The sequence below is a fragment of the Heterocephalus glaber genome, unplaced genomic scaffold, assembly GCF_053883595.1.
Source record: "Heterocephalus glaber isolate CG9 unplaced genomic scaffold, H.glaber_assembly_v1.0 deba00001690, whole genome shotgun sequence".
Lineage (NCBI taxonomy): Eukaryota > Metazoa > Chordata > Mammalia > Rodentia > Bathyergidae > Heterocephalus > Heterocephalus glaber.
In genome coordinates this window covers 3639633-3645293 of record NW_028258415.1, presented here as the reverse complement: position 1 = coordinate 3645293, position 5661 = coordinate 3639633, and the positions used below count along the sequence as shown (strand labels likewise).

Sequence of the window (5661 nt, the reverse complement as noted above, 5' to 3'; positions counted from 1 at the left end):
TTTTAAAAGCTCACTAATGTCAACTGGACAATAAACTAGGAAGTAATCACTTTACAAAGAGGGAAAGCTCAAAATGTCACCTTTCTACAGAGAATCCACAGTTCCATTTTATTCAGAATATTTGCTCAGACTAGAAGAAAGTCAGCCATTGGTTTGGAATCTGTAGTGAAGCTACATATGCAATGAGACCAATATTATGCTAGTACAACTGATGTGCTGCTGCATTTGTCTTCTGTTTGTCTAATATTAACAATTATAAACAGAGCAGTGCAACTAGCATTTGGAATAATCCTTATAGTGTTACAGTGTCAGGCACAATGTTTCACTTCTCTTCACACCACTGGTTCTCCTTGCGTACCTGGGCTTCCTCCTCTTCAGTAAAGTTGTTTTTGATATATTGAAGGTCTTGCGAATCTCCTCAAGAGTTTTCCCCTTGATCATATTGGCAACAGTCTTGTATGTAACATCAAGCAAACCATTGATATCTAGGTAGTTTGCTGCCAGAATATGTTCAAAAAGGGTGCCTTGGTCAACTTTCAGGAATTCTTGGTCCCAAACAGGGATATCATCTGTTTGCTTTTCTTTGTTCTCATCATACTCAGGAAGAGGAGGGTCGTCCTTGGGGTGGATGCACCACTGAATGACATTTTTAATATTGCTGCATTAACATTTGGTAGAGGAACTGGCTCATTATCTCCTTCATCATCCATTCCTAAATCTTTCAACATGGTCTTGATTGTCACAGACTGGCAATTTCAACATCAACTTCAAATATCTCTTCATCAGAACTCTGCAACTTAATTGAAGGCATTGGGCGCCATAAGGACTCAAGGCTGAAGAGGCCTGGCCAGGGGCGCGCAGAGACAGTGACTAGAGTTCGGTGGTGCTTCCTGGAGGACGGCAGTGGCCACAGGCTTCTCCCCAGGCCTGAGACCAGGCCAGGCCCAGCCGTCGCCAGGCTCCTGCAGGCCTAACCCTCCCAGCGCTGCCGCCCAGCCCGAAATCCGGGCACCACGGCCCCTTCCAGCTCTTGGGTAGCTACTCACGGTACTTGGTCTCTAGAGGACGGCGGGTCCGAGGGAGACGAGAGCAGGTAGCCAGGCCCACACGCAGGAGGACTAAGCCACTCTCAATGATTAATTTTAGAAGATATAAACAGAACCTGGAGATGTGAAGCTGTTACCAATTTGCTGTTCCTCAAATGTATAATGAGGACATGAAGAAGAGTTAGAAGGATTTTTTTCTAAATATACTTATTTAGTTCAACTTCAAAAAATAGAGGAAATTCATTAAATTCATTAATGAGGAAAACTGAAACATGTAATTAGTGTTTTAAAAAACATTTTCACAAATTGCAGTCATTTGTGTTAGTGCAGTACACACATCTGTGAGGTGTACAAAGATCTGTGAAGTGCAGTAATTGTTTTAGATAATAAATTCTTCAGAGCTAACATCTAGCAATCTGCAATCCCAGAAGATCTGATATTCTTATCTGGATAAAGGATTCCGATTCTAGTCCCAAGTGGATTTCTCTTCCTAACTACCATCAGTATTGGTTTGGAACTTTTTGTTTGATGAAATAGATTTCCTTCCTCTAGATCCCTTAAACATTTTTCCAATTTCCAGGGCCTTTGGTAACCATTGATTTTGTATTTCAATTTTTCAAATATACATTCAATCCACAGGCAAAGAATTGTTTTGAATTACAAATCTATTGTGAGAATTGATGCTTCATACTTATGAAAGCTATGTCATCTTGGCTTTGCAGAATGACGATATACATCAACGTCTAATTTCACTGACACAACAGGGCTTAAGGAACAAGACACTAAATACTTGGTATTAATGCTCTAAGCGCTTTTCAATCCTAGGCTCATTTCTACTTTGATTAAAAAGCACAGATTTTGAGATGAAGTACACCTGCTTTGTAATGCTGCTAATTTTTATTTTAAATGTGATGTTTACTCAATTATGCTTAGTTCCCTTCATCCCCTTTTTCTTTATAATGGAAATAATGTTTATGAGTGTAAAATTTGTGCCAATGTTAGATGTTCAGTAAGAGTCAGTTGTCAGTCTCTTTTCTTCTCCACATATAGCTCTAAGTGTAAAAATATGAGACAGAAGTGCTATATTTTCATAACTTTGCTAACATCAGTTTGTTTTTAAAAGATATTTTGGAATATGGGTCTGTTGTCAATAACATGTTAATATCTACTGAATATAAAAATGCTGCTTATTTTCTAATTTAGTATCAGTAATTAATATTTAAGACATTTATATAAAAATGGACAAATGAATCAGTATTTTATTTCATTAAAATATGGCAAATTTTCTCATCTCATTTTGAATCTGAATGTGAAATATTAAAATTTTTGCAATTGTCAATAGCATGTTGCTTTTAAAAGGTAAATTAATCCTAAGAATCATTTTAAACTTCTTTGAAATATATTTTATGGGAAAAAACTATAGAAATTATAAAGTTGATTTATAGACAATCCTATAAATAAGCTAATAGTTCTTATCATTTTTACAATGAACTGTAATTTTGCCTCATATTTTAGGTATTTATTTGATGAGACAATCCTTATGTGTTGAAAGAAAATTTTTAACATAAAATTACAAGTTCAATCACTTCTCAGCCTTTGGCTAAGATCAAGTGTAAAAGTACGAGTTCATCACAACTAATTGAAAAAGCCATAATTTCATCAAGGTGAATTTAAATTAATTCTTCCATTCTGATAAATTTAGTTCCCATTTCAATTAATTTTTGTCATGAACAGCATTTTCATGGCTAACTCGTTTTTGGAGGACTTGGGGATTTTAAATTCGTGATATGGTTTCAGAATTTTATATTTGGATATTAACAGTCAATAGTAGATTCAGAAGTGTTCATTGAAGATTTCTATACTGTCAAACTAAACTTGAGGACATTTTTCAAAATTATTAAATATCATTTATATAAAAGACCACTATAAAAATTATTCTTAGTATTTGTTCTTAAACATTTTAGTTATCTTCCTAAAATGGACTTCTAATACTAGTCAAGAAAATTATTCACTATATTTCTACTTTGACTTTGGTGATATCAGGTGAAGAATTAGGGATTCACTAAACTTCAATAGTTATTTTTAGTTTAATTTCCCAAAACACATAAACTTTTCCTATTCTCATTCTTCTTTTGGATCTTAATATTTTATTTGTGGCTAGAATTACTCTGTGTACATTGTAAATCAACTAAAATATTTTATCACATTCAAGTTATAGATTAAAAACAAAATTAATTTATGTTTGTAAATAAGACTCTCTGAATAGTACTACAATTTTCTGAGTAAGAAAAGGAACTTTAGTAAGTGCATCAGTAGCTTCTGAGTTTTGTTTGGATGAGTAAAGTGAAACAACAGACAAAACCTTTTGGAACCTGCAGGGCCAATCACTGAAGAAAGATGGAAAGTCTTTAAAAGACAAAGTAGCAACACTGAATCCCCACAATGACTTGATACAGACATGTCTCATTTTATTGTACTTCAGACACTTTCTTCTTTAATTTGGTGATTCTGCATTCAACATCAGCTTGTGTTCACTTTTTCCTCAATGTCACATTTTAGTGATTCTCACAATATTTCAAACTTTTTGATAATCATTTACCTCTTGAGATTTGTGATAAATGATCTTTGATGCTGTATTTAGAGTTAATTGGGGGCTCACAAGCCACACCCATATAAGATGGCAAATAATTGACAAGTGCTTTGTGTGTTCTTACTTCTTCATTTCTGCTTCTTCCTCCATCTCTATCCTTGTTGGGCCCCCCATTACTTCAGACATAAATATTGAAAGTAAGGTAATTAATAATCTTACAATGGCATTTAATTGTTTAAATGAAAGAGGCAGACATCACAATTTTCTTTTTTGATAGTACTGGGAATTGAACCCAGGGGCTTCATGCTGAGTTATAAATCCTCAGCCCTCTTTTTTAATTTTAATTTTAATTTTGAGACAGTGTATTGCTAAGTTGCCAAATTGCCCAGGCTGAGGTTCAACTTGTGACTTTCCTCCCTCAGCCTCCCAGAACGCTGAGATCACAGGCATCTGCCAATCCACCAGGTTTCATTTTAGGAAAAGTTCTTGAAAAAAAAAACCCAAAATGCTACTGTAGTGAACACTGAGATGATCAGTAAACAGAACAGCCTCATTGCTGGTAGGAAGAAAGTCTGAGTGATCTGCAAGGAAGGTCAAACCAGTGACATCACTCCCTTAAACCAAGTCCTAATCCAGACCAAGGGCCTAACTATCTTCTATTCTATTAAGAGTGTGAGAGAGAAGAAAAATACAGATGAAAACTTTGAAAGTAGGGGAAGTTGGTTCATAATCTTTAAGATAAAGAAACAGCATAGTATGAAATTTCAAGGGGAAGCAGCAGGTGCTAATATGGAAGTTGTAGCGAGTTATCTAGAAGACCTGCATATTAAGTTAATTTAAGACCTGGAGTTGACCAATGCAGGCAGGAAGATTTAATAACATGACAAACACAGCAACATGTTGCCAGTCTGAAGTAGAGACTTCAGATTGCTCTAGAGAGGCAGCGCAACAGCTATTAAGCCTGGGGTAGCAGACAGAGCTTGGGTTTGGAAATGGAATGAAGGATGGAATAAGGAAGTTAGCAAATTTTAAACCTAGAGTATAATTTAGGCTTCTGTGGGGGATGGGAGGATACTTGAGGCTAACATTTCAGCCTTTAGTTGTAGGGAAATGGGGAAAAAGGAAAAATAAATTTAAAAATGGGGGAGATTTTGGCACAAGAGAAGACTGGAAATGAGCCCTTAATCTCTTCTGGCTTCTTTCTGCTATGTTAGGACATCATTTAAGCTTATGAAGTTTTTTTTCCCCCTCAGCATTAATTTTCAAGTAGAAGGGTGTTATCCACCTGGCATTGGGTGAGGTTTTGGACAGTTGGGATGAAATACATCAGTGTGGAGAACAGGAACAGCCCCACAGAAACAATGAGAATAATTATTAGAATTGGGGACAAGATAGGCAATGCTCAGAGAAGTGATTGTCAGGTCTGGAACCAATTATCTCATGTTTGTGGATATTTTTGTAGGATCTTTAAAGCACAGTTTCCTAGCTTGTGGGCCAAGTTTCAGATCAGTCACAATTGTTTGGCATAGAAGCAGCATTTTTCTTTTAAAAATTGGCATATTTCTCCCTTTTTAACCATGAATAAATCTAGGCTTTGTCAGTTTTGTAGTTACAGCCTCTAGAGAGTCTGCTTGGTCCTGAATCTTGATTAGGCACTGAAATATCACTGAAGCTCTCCTGTCAGTCCTGTGATAAGGTTTGGTAAAGGTGAGAGAAGTGATCAGTTTTCCTATCCTGATGGCAACTTCTGTGGATATCTCTAATGTTGTTAGAAAGGGGATTAGAGTAACTACCCTTTTTTGGTGGGTGTGATCAGTTATGGGGATTGTTTGTTCAAGGCCACATTGATACTGGAGTACAAATAGACTAAGGTATGTGTCCATGTGAAACTAGTAGGCAGGCACAGGTGAGATTGCTGACCACAGAAGAAATAGACCCATGTTTGGAAAAGGCAGGATGTCAGGTGTAGTGATATGAGATGTTGTGCAGTATAGGCCCCTGGAATCAAAGGGCTTGGCACACTTT

At 36.3% G+C, this 5661-nt stretch overlaps 1 pseudogene; it reads right to left on the bottom strand.

The window, feature by feature from the left end:
* Positions 1 to 277: 277 nt before the first annotated feature.
* Positions 278 to 811, bottom strand: LOC101704916 (S-phase kinase-associated protein 1 pseudogene; annotated as a pseudogene).
* Between the last annotated feature and the right edge of the window lie 4850 nt (positions 812 to 5661).